The sequence below is a fragment of the Muntiacus reevesi genome, chromosome 17, assembly GCF_963930625.1.
Source record: "Muntiacus reevesi chromosome 17, mMunRee1.1, whole genome shotgun sequence".
Classification (NCBI taxonomy): Eukaryota; Metazoa; Chordata; class Mammalia; order Artiodactyla; family Cervidae; genus Muntiacus; species Muntiacus reevesi.
This window is the reverse complement of record NC_089265.1, coordinates 34643878-34662552: the sequence shown is the minus strand read 5'-3', so window position 1 is coordinate 34662552 and position 18675 is coordinate 34643878.

The following is an 18675-nucleotide window of genomic DNA, read 5'->3' as shown; positions in this document are numbered from 1 at the left end:
ATCTCCTCCTTTGGATGAAGACTGACCCAACACATGGTTGGTGGTGGTTCATTTTGCTTGCCCCATGGTCTCTTCCCTCTTACATTATTGTTCAATATCCACTTTTCATCACCTGTCACAATTTTTTTTTAAAAAAACAAAATGTTTTCCTTATGTTTAAGTAGAGAATTGCATGTGGAAATATGGTTAAGAAGATTTTTTTCATTTACCTTATGTGGAACCCAAACATCAAAGCAATTAACATAACCGAGCTGGTGCAAGTGATTTTCAGTGCTTGATTTAGACATTTTGAGTATGTCAGCTATCTCTTACATAGTATACCATGGGTGCTTCTCAGTTAATGTCTCAATTTGATTGCTATAAACTTCAACTGGTCTACTTGACTGTGGAGCATTGTCCAGAGAAAAATCTCCAGCATGAAACTTTGGAAACCACTTTTGACATGTTCGTCAGTCACAGCACCTTCTCCATACACTGCACAACTTTTTTTTTTTTTTTTTTTTTTGTATTTCAGTTTCATTTTTACCTTTCTTGAAATAATAAAGCATAATATATCAATTTTTTTCTTCTTTTTGTCCATCTTAAATATTAAGATGGCTATACAAAAATTCACCAATTTTGATAAGGTTTATTTTTTTAATGCACACTGATATGATAGCTGTCACAACACAATCTGAAAAAAAGATTGTTTTGAATGAAGTTACAGACACTAAGCTCTACTAGGGCCATCTTACAGAAAAAGGAAAAAAAAGAAGCTGAAAGAACTTTGGCCAACCTAATACTAGCACTTATCACAATATTTTATGAGTATAAAATGCTATCAAATTCTGAGAAAATGTGTGTCTGTGTGTGTGTGTGTATGTGTTTGAGCGTGTATGTGTGTGTGTTTGAAGAAGTTGAAGAATTCCTGAAGTTGGAAACTAAAGGAAAAATTACCACTGAGTAGGAACAAAGAACAGAATGGAGTGACTATGGACCTTGAAAGCAAAGTTCCCTGCCAAGAGTTTTCTCAATTCTGTCTCAGTTAAGTGCTAGTTGCTCAGTCGTGTCCAACTCTTTGTGACCCCGTGGACTATAGCCCACTAGGCTCCTCTGTTCATGGAATTTTCCAGGCGAGAATACTGGAGTGGGTTGCCATGCTCTTCTCCAGTCTCAATTAAACTAGTCAGTAAAAATTGATCACTTTTCCTCTCACGGACTAACACCTAGTCCATTACCAAATTCCATTGATTTTTATCTTTCAGATCTCTCTTAATCCTATCTGCTAATTTCCATTTTTATTCAGTTCAGTTCAGTTCAGTTAAGTTACTCAGTCGTGTCTGACTCTTTGCGACCCCATGAATCGCAGCACGCCAGGCCTCCCTGTCCATCACCAACTCCCGGAGTTTACTCAAACTCATGTCCATCGAGTCGGTGATGCCATCCAGACATCTCATCCTCTGTCGTCCCCTTCTCCTCCTGCCCCCAATCCCTCCCAGCATCAGGGTCTTTTCCAATGAGTCAACTCTTCTCATGAGGTGGCCGAAGTATTAGACTTTCAGCTTCAGCATCAGTCCTTCCAATGAACACCCAGGACTGATCTCCTTTCATCACCTCCCTAGTCCACATTATTACCATCACTTGTCTAGCCTATTCCAGTGTCACTTAATTGCCTTCTGGATTCAACCTGGTGATATGTCAGTTCCTTCTCTATACTGTAGTTAACATGACATTTTCAAAAACGCAAATCCAGTCATGGACCACGCTGCTTTACAACCTTCAAAGTGTCTCATTGCTCTTAAGACAAAAAAAACAACACTCTTTAATGTGGCCAAACAACCCCTAGATGATCTCTCTCACCTACATCCTTTAACCAGATGTTATGATATATTCTCATTTCACGCCGTAAGCTTTCGCTTTGTTTACAAATACTATCCGTTCTATCCTGAATGTACTTCCCTTTCCTTTTCTAACTCATTCTTTAAATCTCAGTTGTAACAGAACTTTTTTTTTTTTTTAAACTGTTGATCTCTTTTCATTAGAATGCTTGCTCCATGAAGGCAGGGAGAAATCTGGTCCTTTTGGGTCAACTCTATCTCCAAAAATCAGTAGCACAATGGCAGCATATAGTAAGTGTCCAGTAAATATTGGTTCATCACTGAATGAATAAATAGATAAATTCTCTTGCCAAGAAATCTGTGACATTTTGAAGGGGCTTCATCTTCTTAATGTATCATTTTTCCCCCCACTAAATAAACAAATGTTACTCATTCACTCTGATTGCCCCATGATCAGGTCTTTGTGTCAATTATGCTATGAGCTTTTAGTGGACAAACACACTGTACTAAATATTTTTGCTTTCCTCCCAGGTGCCAGAGGTGTCAGAGGTGATTAAATGCAAATGAAAAATGAGTGAATGAAACTCCAGGAAGGCAGAGGCCAAGTCTAAATTTTTCGTTTATATCTTAGCACTACAAAATACTTAGATTTTATTTTTTAAGCATTGATTTAGTAAACTTTTGTGTCTTCTTATATCCTCCCTTATTGTACATATCTCAGAACAGTTGCTGAACAAAGGTTGACTTTGAGGTAAAGGGAACCTAGATGACAGTTGAATATGCTGATAAGTTAGAACTTACTGAAAGCTGCTTCCTACAGATAGAATTTCAAAGTACTTGATAGACTTTAATTTGTCAAGAAGAGTACACATTTTATATTTATTAACATAATGCTTGCTGTGTTGGTTTTGAAGCAGTATTGCTTGGGTACAAGCCCTGATTCTGCCTCTTATTAGGTATGTGACCTTGGACAAGTTAGTGAACATTTTGGTTCCTTGATTTCCATATCTCTAAAATGGAAATAATAATGGAAACTATCTTTAAGGCTTGTTTTGATTAGTAAAGAGTAAATATAGGTAAAAGGATTTACAACAGTGACTGATACACAGTATGTGCTATATAAGTATGTTCCCTTATAACTCTCATTTTCCTCATTTACAGATGAGGAAATAGAGACATAGACCACTAATTGGGTCCAGATTACATCCTGTTTTCACCTCACGGTAGCTGCTGTCTGGCATGCAATGGCATGCATCTCTCTGCACTGTGATTTCTTCATCACTTAGAAAATAATGTCTCTCCCTGGAGAGGAATAAAGGGGGTGTCACCTGTGAGGGTGCCTGCCACTCAGTAAGATGTTCTATAAGTGAGAGTATTATTTTCTCTCTGTGTTTCACAGATGGGGAGACTCAGGTCAAACAAAAAGAGTAATCATTTGAGTGAATAAGTCTCCTAGTTGATGACAAAGTCGAGACTTGATCTATATTCTCATTATATAGCCCTCCCATTAAATCCAGTTGTTTTCTTAAGAGACTTAAAAATGCATAGCTGTAATCACTTACTTGATAAATTAATCTGATTTTGTCAATAGATTTATTTATAACTCATACTCTGTGGGCTTCCAATAAGAATCAGAAACGACTTAACCCAGTCAAGAAATGACTTGATGCCAATTCTTGCCTGCAGAAGTTGCCTTTGTCAGGCTCTTCAGCAGTGCTGCCAGTAGGCTTACCATCCTGGGAAGGGGCAGAGCAGCCTGTTGTCAGACAGGGCCATTCCAGCTCAGTCAGTCAGTTCAGTCACTTAGTCCTGTCCAACTGTTTGTGACCCCATGGACTGCAGCACACCAGGCTTCCCTGTCCTTCACCAACTCATGGAGCCTGCTCAAACTCATGTCCATCAAGTCGGTGATGCCATCGAACCATCTCATCCTCTGTCGTCCCCTTCTCCTGCGGCCTTCAATCTTTCCCAGCATTAAGGTCGTTCCCAATGAGTCAGTTCTTCGAATCAGGTGGCCAAAGTATAGGGGCTTCAGCCTTAGCATCTGTCCTTCCAAAGAACATTCAGGACTGATTTCCTTTAGGATGGACTGGTTGGATCTTCTCCAATACCACAGTTCAAAAGCATCATATCTGTGACGCTCAGCTTTCTTTATAGTCCAACTCTCACATCCATACATGACTACTGGAAAAACCATAGCTTTGACTAGATGAACCATTGTTGACCAAGTAATGTCTCTGCTTTTTAATATGCTATCTAGGTTGGTCATAGCTTTTCTTCCAAAGAGTAAGCATCTTTTAATTTCATGGCAACAGTCACCATCTGCAGTGATTTTAGATCCCCCCAAAAATAGAGTCTGTCACTGTTTCCATTGTTTCCCCATCTATTTGCCATGAAGTGATGGAACCAGATGCTATGGTCTTAGTTTTCTGAATGTTGAGTTGTAAGCCAACTTTTTCACTCTCCTCTTTTACCTTCAAGAGGCTCTTTAGTTCATCTTCGCTTTCTGCCATAAGGGGAGTGTTATCTGTGTATTGAGGTTATTGATATTTCACCCGGCAATCTTGATTCCAGCTTGTGCTTCATCCAGCACAGAATTTCGCATGATGTACTATGCATATAAGTTAAATAAGCAGGGTGACAATATACAGCCTTGACCTACTCCTTTCCCAATTTGGAATCAGTCTATTGTCCCATGTCCAGTTCTAACTGTTGCTTCTCTATCTGTGTACAGATTTCACAGAAGGCAGGCAAGGTAGTCTTGTGTTCCCATCTCTTGAAGAATTATCCACAGCTTCCTGTGAACCACACAGTCAAAGGCTTTGGTGTAGTCAGTAAAGCAGAAGTAGATATTTTTCTGGAACTTTCTGGAACTTGCTTTGTTGATGATCCAGTTGATATAGGCAATTTGATCTCTGGTTCCTCTGCCTTTTCTAAATCTAGCTTGAACATCCAGAAGTTCACAGTTCATGTACTGTTGAAACCTGGCTTGGAGAATTTTCAGCATTACTTTCCTAGCATATGAGATGAATCAATTGTGTGGTACTTTGAACATTCTTTGGCATTGCCTTTCTTTGGGATTGGAATGAAAACTGACCTTTTCCAGTCCTGTGGCCACTGTAGAGTTTTCCAAATTTGATGGCATATTCAGTGTAGCACTTTAAAAGCACCATCTTTTAGGATGTGAAATAGCTCAACTGAAATTCCATACCTCCACTGACTTTGTTAGTTGTGATGCTTCCTAAGGCCCACTTGACTTCACATTCCAGGATGTCTGACTCTAGGTGAGTGATCACACCATTGTGGTTATCTGGGTCATGAAGATCTCTTCTGTATAATTCTTCATGTATTCTTGCCACCCCTTCTTAATATCTTCTGCTTCTGTTAGCTCCGTACCATTTCTGTCTTTATTGTGCCCATTGTTGCATGAAATGTTCCCTTGGTATCTCTAATTTTCTTGAAGAGATCTTTAGTCTTTCCCATTCTATTGTTTTCCTTTATTTCTTTGCACTGATCACTGAGGAAGGCTTTCTTATCTCTCCTTGCTATTCTTTGGAACTCTGCATTCAAATGGGTATATCTTTCCTTTGCTCCTTTGTCTTTCACTTCTCTTCTATTCTCAGCCATTTGTAAGGCCTCCTCAGACAACCATTTTGCCTTTTGCATTTCTTTTTCTCGCGTAGGGATGGTCTTGCTCCCTGTCTCCTGTACAGTGTCATAAACCTCCATCCATAGTTCATCAGGCACCCTGTCTATCAGATCTAATCCCTTGAATCTGTTTGTCAGTTCCACTGTATAATCGTAAGGGATTTGATTTAGGTCATACCTGAATGGTCTAGTGGTTTTCCCTACTTTCTTCAATTTAAGTCTGAATTTGGCAACAAGGAGTTCATGCTCAGAAAATCTTTAATCCAATTTTCTGTTGATGGGCAGGGCTGTGTTTCCTCCCTGTTGTTTTTTACCTGAGACCCAACTGTGGTGGAGGTAATGAAGGTAATGGCAACCTCCTTCAAAAGGCCCTGTGCATGTACTGCCACACTCAGTGCCCCCACCCATGTAGCAGAGCACCGCTGACCACGCCCCTGCCAGACTCCTGGACACTCACAGGCAAGTCTGAGTCAGTGTCTTGTAGGGTCACTTCTCCTTTCTTCTGGGCCCTGGGCCTCGGTACACACAAGATTTTGTTTGTACCTTCCACGAGTCTGCTTCCCCAGTCCTGTGTTAGTTCTGGTGGCTCTCTGCTGGGGTTAATGGCGACCTCCTCCAAGAGGGCTTATGCCATACCCTGGTCTGCTGTACCCAGAGCCCCTGCCCCTGTGCAGGCCACTGCTGACCCTGACCTCTGCAGGTCTGGCTCAGTCTCTGTGGGGTTCCTGGTACACACAAGGTTTCACAATCCAAGATAACTTTAAAACAGGGACATCATGAGTAAGGCCACAATTAGAATTAAAAGTCCACATTCAGAAAACTAAGATCATGTCTTCGGGTCCCATGACTTCATGGCATATAGATGGGGAAACAGTGGAAACAGTGACAGACTATATTTTTTGGGGCTCCAGATCATGACTGCAGCCATGAAATTAAAAGACACTTGCTCCTTGGAAGAAAAGTTATGACTAACCTAGACAGCATATTAAAAAGCATAGACCTTACTTTGCCAACAAAGGTCCATCTAGTCAAAGCACTGGATCAGTAGTTTTTTCAGCAGGTTTTTCCAGTAGTCATGTATGGATGTGAGCGTTGGAATGTAAAGAAAGCTGAGCACCAAACAATTGATGCTTTTGAACTGTGGTGTTGGAGAAGACTCTTGAGAGTCCCTTGGAATGCAAGGAGATCCAACCAGTCCATCCTAAAGGAGATCAGTCCTGAATATTCATTGGAAGGACTAATACTGAAGCTGAAACGCCAATACTTTGGCGGCCTGATGTGAAGAGCTGACTCATTTGAAAAGACCCTGATGCTGGGAAAGATTGGGGGCAGGATGAGAAGGGGACGACAGAGGATGAGATGGTTGGATGGCATCACTGACTCAATGGACATGAGTTTGAATAAATCTGAGAGCTAGTGATGGACAGGGAAGCCTGGCGTGCTGTAGTCCATGGGTCGCAAAGAGTCAGACACAACTGAGCGATTGAACTGAACTGAGAAGAATGGCAATGACTAGTAAAGCTGCCTCCTACCTCAGGAAATAAATTTTGAAAAATATCTTACAGATCAGTCTTAACATTTTGTTGATTTTAATAATACCCAAGTATTCACAAGGCTTGAAAAACTAAATGTTTAAATCAAGAGCTTGCCAAACTTCTCCTCAGAGTGAGTTCAGGTGGAGTAGATCCTGCTGTTGATCACATTAAGCAGTTAGGGGTTGTGGAACAAGTTCAATTTGAATAGTATAACTATAAAGCTGTTTAGTTCAGATTTAACCTGAAGTGGTCTAAAATGTATATATAAATACATTCATTTGTTTTGTTTTTCAGCAATTAAATTTTCAGTAATAGCCACTATATAAGATACAAATCAGTGCCTAACCTTATATGTCAATATAGGATATATGTCGTTTCCATGTTGTAATGAAAGTGAAAAAAGTATATTAAGAATGGAACAGAAAAAAACATATGGGAATTCAAGGATGTAGTACCATTTAGGTAGAGAAATGAGAAAAGACATTTTGGAAGAGGTTTTGTTTTTGTTTTTTTTTTTCTTTAACTTTTTATCTTGCATTGGGCTATAGCTGATTAACAATATTGTAATAGTTTTAGGTGAACAGCAAAAGGGCTTAGCTGTACATATACATGTATCCATTCTTGGAAGAGTTTTTGAGTTATAATTTGATGAATAAATTAGAATTCTGTTTGAGGTGATAGGATAGAGGGAGAACCAGATGTGAGTGTTATGTGTGTGTGTGTGTGTGTGTGTGTGTGTGTGTGAAGGAATAGAGTGGGACTTTTTCAGTGCAAAAAGCATGGAGGAAATATTAATTTATTTATTCAATGAAAAATATTTATGGAATAGTTCCAGTATATTATGCTCATTTTGGGGGCAGAGAGATGAGTAAGAAAGATGAGATCTCTACCTTCACAGCAGGTGGTAAAAGTTGTCCTTGGATACAGTCCATTAAAAGAAAAAATACTGTGGAAGATATCAATATCAGGAAAAGCATAGACATAACTCTTAGCATGAAATAATCATTCTTTCTAACTTACTTCACTATGAAGAGGCTGCATTTGTGGCTGACTATTCCAAGTAAACATATAACATCCATATAGATTTCACTCCTTTAGTCTGTTCTTGAAAAGAAACAGAAGACACTGCTCATCCCTCCTTTTTTTATTTCATGAAAAGAAGAGACATTTAAAAGTCCTCAATGATTGCTAGTATAAATGCCTTCATTCCAAGAAACAATGAGTATCTAATATTCATATTGGACTTATTGTGTGGTTTTCATATATTAATACATTAATACTTGCACAATATACTGTAGCTACTGTTATTATCAGGATTCCCAGGTGGTGCAGTGGTAAAGAATTTTCCTGCCAGTGCAGGAGGCACAAGAGACAAAAGTTAAATCCCTGTGTTGGGAATATCCCCTAGAGTAGGAAATGGCAACCCACTCCAGTATTTGCCTGGATAATCTCATGGAAAGAGGAGCCTGGCAGGCTGACTCGCAAAGAGTCAGACATGATTGACGAGCAGACATGCACACACTGTTATTATCAAACTCATTTTGCAAATAAAGAAGTTAAGGCATTGAAGGATTAGGCAATTCACCTAAGATCAGTGAACTTATATCTAGTTAGTAGCAGAGTCAAAAGATGGACACAGGGGAGTTAGCTCCAGGGTTTCTGTTCTCAACTAGTTGTTGCTGCTTCTTAGCACCGTGTTACTTGTTCCTAGAGGTTTCTTTGATAAACTGAATTCTGAGATGATGCTCAGGACTGCTTGTGCTTCTCTGTAACTTTTCTCCTGAAATCCTCTTAAGTGGTAGCATTTATTTATTTATTTTTGGATGCATTACAAGGACCTGCACAGATATATGTGAGAATGTGGCACCCACATCTAAAGATTTCTGAATTCAGTGACTGGTACTAGGCCATCCAGTGTTCTGTGATTCCTTTAGTGGGAGATCAGTGGGTCAAACCTCCAGGACCAAGTAAGACCCATCTGCTCCAAAAGTGTACACTCAGCCCTTCCATGGCAGTTCCATAGAACTCCCCTGCTGAGTTTAACATTCTTGCTTTGTTCTCTAATCAGCAAAATTCCTGTTTCCCCTGAAGTCAGTATTCATTCATGCATTTCCAGAGGCCTGGGAGGAAGGATATTATGCAGAGAACACGCCCAAGCATATAACAGGGTAGATTAAAAGATCCAGATGGACACCCAGTGTACTCACATAAATACATAAAAAGTCAAACTAGAGCACTAATTGTGGCACTTATTGTAAAATGGCACTGAATACTGCTGTTTCTTCTATTTCTAAACCGATTTAGATTTCAGGGCTCATTGGCAGCACTGGCTCTGTTGCCGTCCATAACCCATGGGGCTTTTGCAATCTCTTACTCACATAGATTAGTCTTTTTTCCTATTCTTTTTAAAGGCATAAAACTTATTAACTAACTTATTCTCACATCTTTCCTACACTGAACTTCTTCTTGAGCCTCTCAATGCAAAGCCAAGGGAATGATAAAAGACCCAATCTGATTCTAATCTATCCTGAAAAATGGCCTTGGAACATGTCCTTGATCATCTTTAAGAGTCTGGACATTGTTAACCTCACCCAACGGAAGCCACTCCACAGCTCAAGACAAACACCGGAAAATGAAGAAAACTTAAGTATTCACTGACCACAATTTAGAGTCAGGTATCTTTACCAGGGTGATGACAGTCATGGGTTTGTCACAACCTTTGATATGTGTTCTTTCCACAAAATTATGGTATTTGAAAAATGTCACAAATAATTATTTCTGCGAGGAACCAAAGATTGTAACAAAGTGTCAGTTTTCATTATGAGCTGAAATGAAAGATCCTGAGATCATTCTGGACCTTCAGACCCTGATCTCCCTGCCTGCACAGAGGCCAGTGTGGTACAGCTGCTCAAATACATAAATCCAGAAGATAGAAGGGAGATTTTACACAGGGATATATTTTAAAACATGTTGTATACTTTTAAATATTTTTAAATGAGAAAAGCAAGTGAACTTTTATAGGAAATCACTAAATGCGTGCTTAATTATTCCATACTATGTTTTAAGATTGGATGGTAGGGAGGGAAGGAGCACCATTTTCATAATTTTATAGAAAAATGAGAACCCCAATATCCCAAGATGAATTAGAATGTAATGCTGTAATTGGAATATTATTCACAAAGGCTGACATGGTTAAATTTGAAATTAACACATCAGGAAACTCCAGTAGTCCAGTTGATATTCACAAATGCTTTGGTATGCCCATGGCATGATGTCTTACGTAGAGTAAGCACTAAATGAGTGGTCTTTGGATGTTTATTGAATTAAAGTCAAACAACAAACAAAGACTGCCAATTATCTACACGTTGCCAACCACACTAGGAACCATTTGGATATGCAGGCTGCAGAGGAGAGGAAGCCTGCCTTGGAGTCTCTGCTCTTCCATTTGCTTGCTGCTTGCTGTGTTAACTGAGATGAGACATTTAGCTGTACCAGTGTCCTTATCTGTAAATGCAGTCATTTCTTTCAGGCAAAATCCTTAAGAGTTGTTGAGGTTTTGGAATAATGGACATCATAATTCTTTATAAAAACAATTCTAATGGATGTATTACTGGTTAACTGTTTTGTGTGTCTGTGTGTGTGTTTTCTAATTTCCCCATGGAGCCCTATTACACTGAGAGATACTTTCTCACTGAGGGGTGAGAAAGGGATGGGGAAGAAACTGATCTAGAGGTCTACCTCTGCAAGTCCTGTCCTTTGTATAGAGTAGATTTGCTTTTACATATTTTATATATGTTGGATGTCCACTTTAGATTTCAACCAAAGAAATAGCTTTATTGATTTAAAAAAAAAAAAGATTGAACATCACTGAATTATTTTCATTTATTTGGATTTGGGACTGTGAAAATAGGAGCAACACAAGTGTCCATGAACAGGAGAATGGGATAAACAATCTTACTGTACTCTTACAATGGAATACTACTCAACATTTAAAAGGTATAACCTACATGAAAAGAAACGAACACAGCTCATGGCTAAATTTCAGAAACTTTATGTTGAACTGGTGAAGTCAGATTCAAGGGGTACGTGTTTTATGGTTTCATTTATGTAATGCTATTTATATGCTTAGACATTTCCTCTAAGGTACTATTGACTGAAAGGGAAGATAGGGGAACTTTCTAGAATGATAGAAATGGTATTTATCTTGGTCTGGCAGCAACTGGTTACCTAGATTATCTATCTGTCTATAATCATATATATTGCAGTCTTTGAACTATACATTTAAGACTTATGCAACTCACTGTATTTAATACACTGTGATTTATAAAGTAGGCACAACCAGTTGTTTCTACTCACTGTTGGACAGAGGAAAATGGAATCAGCTAAGCTCCAGACAGATACAAAGGGAGTGGTGAACATGTCCATGACTATTTGTGATACAGTATATATATCTCCCCACATCCACTTCTGTAAACTCATACACACAAGCACACAAAATGTACCCCCCCATATATATTACTCCATTAAACTTATTTACCTTGTTATTCTCTCCCTCTTCTATTTCTTGCCAGAATCTATGAAGTTACTATATGTAGAAAAGTCTCTCATTGAATAACAGTTCTTATCTTTTTAGTTTTGTGTTCCTGACCCATTTCTTATGATAAGCAGAAAGATGTCTTAGCATATCAAAAACATTTTTTTTCCTAGTCCCACCAGAAAATAATTTTTTCCTAGAAAATTATTTTACTTGTAATTGTGGAACAGAAATCTATGTCTAAAATCTCAGGGAAGATTTGTTATTGTTGTTTAGTCCCTAAGTCATGTCTGACTCTTTTGCCACCCCCTGGACTGTAACACACCAGGCTCCCCTATCCATGGAATTTCACAGGCAAGAATAGTAGAGTAGGTTGCCATTTCCTTTTCTAGTGGACCTTCTTGACCCAGGGATTGAAACCACATCTCCTTCATTGGTTGGTGGATACTTTACCACTGAGTCACCAGGAAAACCCCAGGGAAGCTTGGATATAGAATAATAGTTAACATCTTTTTGAGCATTTACTATGTGCCAGGTGTTATTCTAAGCAATTTGCATAAACTGACTAATTTCTCAACAAATCTATAAGTTAAATGCAGATTAAAACAGCAACAACAACAAGTTGAGGCACAAAGATTAAGTAACTCTCTAAGTTACACCATGAGTAGTTGGGGGAACTGGAATAGGCATCCAGACAGCCTAGCTGTCACTTCTCATTAACTGAATGGGTCAAGGCAAACTCCCTAATTAAGCAGACTGAATGTGTCCACTTTTAGCTCTAAGCCCCCTCTGAGAACCCTAGCCTATGCTAGATACCCTTGTAGTTGTGTCCTTTCTGATGAATTTTTACAGACTTTTCAAACCTATCATATCAATTGAGTGAGACAAAGCTATGAGCCATGCCGTGTAGAGCCATCCAAGATGGATGGGTCATGGTGGAGAGTTCTGACAAAATGTGATCCACTGGAGAAGGGAATGGCAAACCACTTCAGAATTCTTGCCTTGAGAACCCCATGAACAGTATGAAATGGCAAAATGATAGGAAACTGAAAGATGAACTCCCCAGGTCAGTAGATGCCCAGTGTGCTACTGAAGGTCAGTGGAGAAATAACTTCAGAAAGAATGAAGAGACAGAGCCAAAGCAAAAACAACACCCAGTTGTGGACGTGACTGATGATGGAAGTAAAGTCCAATGCTGTAAACAACAAAATTGCATAGGAACCTGGAATGTAAGGTCCATAAATCAAGGTAAATTGGAAGTGGTCAAACAGGAGATAGCAAGAGTGAAGATCGACATTTTAGGAATCAGCGAACTAAAATGGGCTGGAATGGGTGAATTTAACTCAGATGACCATGATATCTACTACTGTGGGCAAGAATCCCTTAGAAGAAATGGAGTAGCCATCATAGTCAACAAGAGAGTCCAAAATGCAGTACTTGGGTGCAGTCTCAAAAATGACAGAATGATCTCTGCTCGTTTCCAAGGCAAACCATTCAACATCACAGTAATCCAAGTCTATGCCCTGACCAGTAGTGCTGAAGAAGCTGAAATTGAATGATTCTCTGAAGACCTACGAGACCTTCCAGAACTAACACCCAAAAAAGATGTCCTTTTCAATATAGGGGACTGGAATGCAAAAGTGGACTTCCTTGGTAGCTCATACGGTAAAGCGTCTGCCTACAATGCGGGAGACCTGGGTTCAGTCCCTGGGTCGGAAAGTTCTGGAGAAGGAAATGGCAACCCGCTCTAGTATTCTTGCCTGGAAAATCCCATGGATGAAGGAACCTGGTAGGCTCTAGTCCATGGGGTCACAAAGAGTCAGACACAACTGAATAATTTCACTTTCACTTATCAGTTTAATGCAAAAGTAGGAAGTCAAGAAACACCTGGAGTAACAAGCAAATTTGTCCTTCGAATACAAAATGAAGCAGGAAAAGGCTAATAGAGTTCTGCCAAGAGAATACACTGGTCATAGCAAACACCCTCTTTCCAACAACACAAGAGAAGACTCTACACATGGACATCACCAGATAGTCAATACCAAAATCAGATTGATTGTATTCTTTGCAGCCAAAGATGGAGAAGCTCTATACAGTCAGCAAAAACAAGACTGGGTGCTGACTGTGGCTCAGATCATAAACTCCCTATTGCCAATTCAGACTTAAATTGAAGAAAGTGGGGAAAACCACTAGACCATTCAGGTATGACCTATATTAAATCCCTTACAATTATACATTGGAAGTGACAAATAGATTCAAGGGATTAGATCTGATAGACAGAGTACCTGAAGAACTATGGACGAAGGTTCATGACATTGTACAGGAGATAAGGAGCAAGACCATCTCCAAGAAAAAGAAATACAAAAAAGCAAAATGGCTGTCTGAGGAGGCCTTACAAATAGCTGTGAAAAGAAGAGAAGTGAAAAGCAAAGGAGAAAAGGAAAGATATACCCATTTGAATGCAGAGTTCCGAAGAATAGCCAGGAGAGATAAGAAAGCCTTCCTCAGTGATCAGTGCAAAGAAATAAAGAAAAACAATAGAATGGGAAAGACTAGAGATCTCTTCAAAAAAATTGGAGGTATCAAGGGGACATTTCATGCAACAATGGACACAATAAAAGCAGAAATGGTATAGACCTAACAGAAGCAAATGATATTAAGAAGAGGTGGCAAGAATACACAGAAGAACTATACAAAAAAGATCTTCATGACCCAGATAATCACGATGATGTGATCACTTACCTAGAGCCAGACATCCTGGAATGTGAAGTCAAGTGGGCCTTAGGCAGCATCACTATGAACAAAGCTAGTGGAGGTGATGGAATTCTAGTTGAGTTATTTCAAATCCTAAAAAATGATGCTTTTAAAGTGCTGCACTGAATATGCCAGCAAATTTGGAAAACTCAGCAGTGGCCAGAGGCCTGGAAAAGGTCAGTTTTCACTCAAATCCCAAAGAAAGGCAATGCCAAAGAATGTTCAAAGTACCACACAATTGCACTCATTTCACATGCTAGGAAAGTAATGCTGAAAATTCTCCAAGCCAGACTTCAACAGTACGTGAACCAAGAACTTCCAGATGTTCACGCTGGATTTAGGAAAGGAAGAAGAACCAGAGATCAAATTGTCAACATCCATTGGATCATCAAAAAAGCAAGGGAATTCCAGAAATACATCTATTTCTTCTTTGTTGACTATGCCAAAGCTTTTGACTGTGTGAATCACAACAAAGTGTGGAAAATTTTTTCAAGAGATGCGAATACCAAAGCACCTGACCTGCCTCTTGAGAAATCTGTATGCAGATCAGGAAGCAACAGTTAGAACTGGACATGGAAGAGCAGACTGGTTCGAAATTGGGAAAGGAGTACATCAAGTTTGTATATTGTCACCCTGCTTATTTAGCTTATATACAGAATACATCATGAGACACGCTGGGCTGGATGAAGCACAAACTGGAATCAAGATTGCCGGGAGAAATATCAATAACCTCAGATACACAGATGATACCACCCTTATGGCAGAAAGTGAAAAAAAAACTAAAGAGCCTCTAAATGAAAGTGAAAGAGGAGAGTGAAAAAGTTGGCTTAAAGCTCAATATTCAGAAAACTAACATCATGGCATCTGGTCCCATCATTCCATGGTAAATAGATGGGGAAACAGTGGAAACAGTAAGAGACTTTGTCTTTTGGGACTGCAAAATCACTGCAGATGGCGACTGCAGCCATGAAATTAAAAGACGTTTACTCTTTGGAAGAAAAGCTATGACCAACCTAGACAGCATATTAAAAAGCAGAGACATGACTTTGCCAACAAAGGTCTGTCTAGTCAAGGCTATGGTTTTTCCAGTAGTCATGTATGGATGTGAGAGTTGGACTACAAAGAAAACTGAGTGCCAAGGAATTGATGCTTTTGAACTGTGGTGTTGGAGAAGACTCTTGAGAGTCCTTGGGACTGCAAGGAGATCCAACTAGTCCATCCTAAACAAAATTGGTCCTGAATATTCACTGGAAGGACTGATGGTGAAGCTGAAACTCCAATACTTTGGCCACCTTATGTGAAGAACTGACTCATTTGAAAAGATCCTGGTCCTGGGAAGAATTGAAGTGGGGAGGAGTAGTGGATGACAGAGGATGAGATGGTTGGATGGCATCACCAACTCAATGGACATGAGTTTGAGTAAACTCTGGGAGTTGGCGATGGACAGGGAGGGCTGGCATTGCAGTCCATGGGGTTTCAACGAGTCAGACACCACTGAGCGACTGAACTAAACTGAACTGAACTGACCATATCAATTAGATAGGTGTTCCCAGGTGATGTTATCAGGCAATGATTCAGTCAGTGATGACTAAGTAGTGAAACCTCCATGAAAACCTAACAGGACTGGATGCAAAGTGCTTCTTGGTTGATGAATACATGGAGATTTGTGGAGAGTGGCATTCTCAGAGGGAGCATCAAAGCTCCTCTTTCTTTTCCCCTATGCCTTTTTTATGTTATGGCATCTCTTACCTCTGACTATTCCTGAGCTATATCCTTTTATAATAAACTGGTCATCTAGTAAGTAAAATGTTTCTGAGTTCTGTGAGCTACTCTACCATTGGGTTGTGGGACCCTCTGATTTATAACCAACTGGTCTGAAGCACAGGGAACAACCTGCAATAGTGACCAGAGTCAGAAGTGTATGTGATTCGGGGATGGGACAACCACCCCAACCACTAACATTGGAATTGAGTCCAGAAATCCCATTTTAGAGCCTTACTACACAAAACTGGTCTCACTGAGATATAGAATCTTCATTCATAAAGATAAACTGATGCAAAATTTATCTCAAACATCTTGTGTAGCCCAGAGTTTTGAGAGCAAAGTGAACTTACTGTCAGAGTGAAGTTACTGTCATTTTTCCATCTCTTTCCTGAATATATTAATCTTCTCCGGGAAAAGACTTTAAAGATGAGTCTACTCTCTTCACTCTGACAGTAAGTTCACTTTGTTCTCAAAACTGGGATACACAGTTTTTGTGAGATAAATTTGCATCAGTTTATCTTTACAAATGAAGATTCCATAGCTCAGTATTTAATGTCAATGGACTGCCTCCTACCTACGCAGTTGCCAGCAAATTCCAACAACTTGGTGTCAGAATGTGAAATTAGTGACTAATAAAATGAAACAGATTAAAAGAGAATGCTGAGTTATAGAGGGAATAACCATGATATATGAATATCATTGGGTATTCCTTAAAGAACATTTATGTGATTACATGAATGTGAAAATACAGTGCAATATTTTAGAATTTCACCAGTCACTGGAATCCTCTGAAGCAGATGGACTGTGTGACTGATGATTTAATAATTGCACTCATTAAAAATTTTCATGTTTTTAATTTCTTCGCAGCCCCCATCCCCCCATCTCATTCTACAGAGAGCTGAAGAGTGATTTTTTTTCATTGTCAGTGGAGAGATAATCATTGAGTTTGCTATGATTTCTTGGGGGTGCACCCATCCCACCTCCAGGCTCCTGGTTGGTAGCTCAGAAGCCTGGTTAAATGTCAGAACCACCTCCAACTGTCTCAAGGGCTAGAAATATCATAGGACAATCTTCCCTCTACCTTCATTATTGTCTCACACAAGAGCTTCCTTCATGTAGACAAAGTGTGTGCTTGTGTCTTCTCAAGGTACTACACCACATTCCCAGACGTGGGAAATTAAGCTGACGGCCATGAAGTAAAGTTTTGAAAGTCTATCTAAGCATAGTTATTATTGCTGTTTAGTTCCTAAGTTGTATCTGACTCTTTTCTGATGCCATGGACTATATCCCTCCATGCTGTCTGTCCATGGGATTTTCTAGGAAAGAATACTGGAGTGGGTTGCCATTCCCTTCTCCAGGGGATCTTTCCAACTCAGGGATTGAACCCATGTCTCCTCTCCTGCATTGGCAGGCAGATTCTTTTGCTCACCACTGAGTCAACTGTGAAGCAGTACCCTAGTTATAGCCAAGAATAAATCAGAATGAATGGGAGGTAGGGGGTGGTGGGAGGAGTCTGTTGCTGCAGCAGTGATGGTTAAATGGGCATCACAGTTCAGATTCAATAACAAGGTTATTATGTGTGTCTGTGGAAACCACAGCATCTGCAGATCAATGGGATGACCTCTGTCTACAAAAGGTTAAGTACTAGATGGACAAACTGAAAAGAATGGAACTTTTTCTAAAATTTATTTGCATTCATCTACTTACTACATTCATTCATCAGTAAAAAGAACATTATCTGCTAGCAAGAGATCTAGGTTTTGGTCTGAATCATGCCTCTAACTACCTGTGTATCTGCAGGTGGTCACTTTACCTATCTGAATCTCATTTCACTCAGCACCCAACTCTACAACTCTATTTTATATGAACTATTGACTCTCTCTCTCCTAAGCAGAAGGTGCAATAGGACAAAGAAACACTGACTGCAGGACTAGCCCTTCTAATGAATTACATGGTTTTTTTGGAAGAGATAAGGTATAGATGCGTACACAGAAAAAATAACACCATAAAATCCAGTTGAACTTGCTCACATAGAGGCTAGGTGTGACAGTGAGTCTCTTGAGCTTAGGAAAAGAAGAGAAAGCTCTTGGGGTCAGGGAGAGTTCAGAGGGGTGTTCTTTGAAGCAGGGGTCAAATTTGAGAGATGAGGAAGAAGAAAAAGGTATGCTATGGGAAAAAAATGGTTTGAACAAACGTTAGGGGTTAGACTAAGTCATGTCTTAGGACAGATAATTTGTGGGCAGATTGGTTTTGGAAGAAGTTTCATGAGCCTAATAGGGTTTGTTAATACCACTGTCAAGCTCCCAGTGTTGGGAAGACCCTAAACCTCTTCTCTGAGATCTCTATTCAGGACTGAGTGGGGTTAAAAGAAGGGAAATCCTAAATGCCTAAAAGGTTAGTCTGTAAGCGTCAGAATGTTACTGAGAACTCATGAGGTGAGAGTAACATAGAATAAACTGAAATATGGGAAGTTTAACCAGGCAGTAGCCTGCAGGATGGGTCAGATGAAGTCAGACTAAAGGCAGAGAGGCTGCCTCCTGAAGCTGGTAAGAGAAGGGCCAACCAGAGCAGAGCAGAGAGGGTGAGAAGATGTGGATGGATTTGATTCCCCAGCAGCATGTTC